Raw genomic sequence first — 2,500 nt, 5'->3', positions numbered from 1 at the left:
CCCGCGGAAGTCATCTTGAGCACCGGAGGAGAGGGGCCGGTGAGGTGGCCGAGCGTGGCCGGCGGGGGGGCGTCTTGGTCGGATTAAAAGTGTTGGACCGCGGCCCGCGGAAGTCATCTTGAGCACCGGAGGAGAGGGGCCGGTGAGGTGGCCGTGCGTGGCCGGCGGGGGGGCGTCTTGGTCGGATTAAAAGTGTTGGACCGCGGCCCGCGGAAGTCATCTTGAGCACCGGAGGAGAGGGGCCGGTGAGGTGGCCGAGCGTGGCCGGCGGGGAGGCGTCTTGGTCGGATTACATGTGTTGGACCGCGGCCCGCGGAAGTCATCTTGAGCACCGGAGGAGAGGGGCCGGTGAGGTGGCCGAGCGTGGCCGGCGGGGAGGCGTCTTGGTCGGATTACATGTGTTGGACCGCGGCCCGCGGAAGTCATCTTGAGCACCGGAGGAGAGGGGCCGGCGAGGTGGCCGTGCGTGGCCGGCGGGGAGGCGTCTTGGTCGGATTACATGTGTTGGAACGCGGCCCGCGGAAGTCATCTTGAGCACCGGAGGAGAGCGCCGGCGAGGTGGCCGTGCGTGGCCGGCGGGGGGGCGTCTTGGGCGGATTGGGAAAATAAAAAAAAAATCCCCCCATTCATTTCAATGGCTGAGGTGGTCTGCCATACCGTTTGTGTCCGCCAGACGGCGGTGTAGTAGGCAAAAGACCGTTGGAGGTACCAGGGGTAAGCCTGGCGGTACCAGGGGTAGGCCGGGGGGTACCAGGGGTAAGGCTGGGGGTACGGCGGCCGAGCGTGGCCGGGGAAGAGGTCTCTTGGTCGGATTGGGAAAATAAAATAATTCCCCCATTCATTTCAATGGGCGGCGGTACCAAGGGTAAGCCTGGCGGTACCAGGGGTGGGCCTGGAGGTACCAGGGGTCGGCCGGGGGGTACCAGGGGTCGGCCGGGGGGTACCAGGGGTAAGGCTGGAGGTACCAGGGGTCGGGCTGGAGGTACCAGGGGTAAGCCAGGGCCGGCTCGGCCGCGGAGCTTTGCCCGGGAAAGAGGCCTCTTGGCCGGGGTGAATAGCGCTGGAACGCGGCCCGCGGAGGTGGTGGGGGCCGGAGGCACCGTGGGCGAAGCCCCGGCCCGGCCCGGGGGCCGAGCGAGGCCGGGGAAGAGGCCTCTTGGTCGAATTGGGAAAATAAAAAAATTCCCCCATTCATTTCAATGGGCGGGGGTACCAGGGGTGGGCCGGGAGGTACCAGGGGTGGGCCGGGAGGTACCAGGGGTAAGCCGGGGGGTACCAGGGGTCGGCCTGGAGGTACCAGGGGTCGGCCTGGAGGTACCAGGGGTAAGCCAGGGCCGGCTCGGCCGCGGAGCTTTGCCCGGGAAAGAGGGCTCTTGGCCGGGGTGAATAGCGCTGGAACACGGCCCGCGGAGGTGGTGGGGGCCGGAGGGGCCGTGGGCGAAGCCCCGGCCCGGCCCGGAGGCCGAGCGTGGCCGGGGAGGAGGCCTCTTGGTCGAATTGGGAAAATAAAAAAATTCCCCCATTCATTTCAATGGGCGGGGGTACCAGGGGTCGGCCGGGAGGTACCAAGGGCCGGAGGTACCGTGGGCGAAGCCCCGGCCCGGCCCGGGGGCCGAGCGAGGCCGGGGAAGAGGCCTCTTGGTCGAATTGGGAAAATAAAAAAATTCCCCCATTCATTTCAATGGGCGGGGGTACCAGGGGTGGGCCGGGAGGTACCAGGGGTGGGCCGGGAGGTACCAGGGGTAAGCCGGGGGGTACCAGGGGAGGGCCGGGAGGTACCAGGGGTCGGGCTGGAGGTACCAGGGGTAAGCCAGGGCCGGCTCGGCCGCGGAGCTTTGCCCGGGAAAGAGGCCTCTTGGCCGGGGTGAATAGCGCTGGAACGCGGCCCGCGGAGGTGGTGGGGGCCGGAGGCACCGTGGGCGAAGCCCCGGCCCGGCCCGGGGGCCGAGCGAGGCCGGGGAGGAGGCCTCTTGTTCGAATTGGGAAAATAAAAAAATTCCCCCATTCATTTCAATGGGCGGGGGTACCAGGGGTCGGCCGGGAGGTACCAAGGGTCGGCCGGGAGGTACCAAGGGTCGGCCGGGAGGTACCAGGGGTCGGCCGGGAGGTACCAGGGGTCGGCCGGGAGGTACCAGGGGTAAGCCAGGGCCGGCTCGGCCGCGGAGCTTTGCCCGGGAAAGAGGGCTCTTGGCCGGGGTGAATAGCGCTGGAACACGGCCCGCGGAGGTGGTGGGGGCCGGAGGGGCCGTGGGCGAAGCCCCGGCCCGGCCCGGAGGCCGAGCGTGGCCGGGGAGGAGGCCTCTTGGTCGAATTGGGAAAATAAAAAAATTCCCCCATTCATTTCAATGGGCGGGGGTACCAGGGGTCGGCCGGGAGGTACCAAGGGCCGGAGGTACCGTGGGCGAAGCCCCGGCCCGGCCCGGAGGCCGAGCGTGGCCGGGGAGGAGGCCTCTTGTTCGAATTGGGAAAATAAAAAAATTCCCCCATTCATTTCAATGGG

The sequence above is a fragment of the Hippocampus zosterae genome, unplaced genomic scaffold, assembly GCF_025434085.1.
Source record: "Hippocampus zosterae strain Florida unplaced genomic scaffold, ASM2543408v3 HiC_scaffold_62, whole genome shotgun sequence".
Lineage (NCBI taxonomy): Eukaryota > Metazoa > Chordata > Actinopteri > Syngnathiformes > Syngnathidae > Hippocampus > Hippocampus zosterae.
This window is presented reverse-complemented; position numbering follows the sequence as displayed.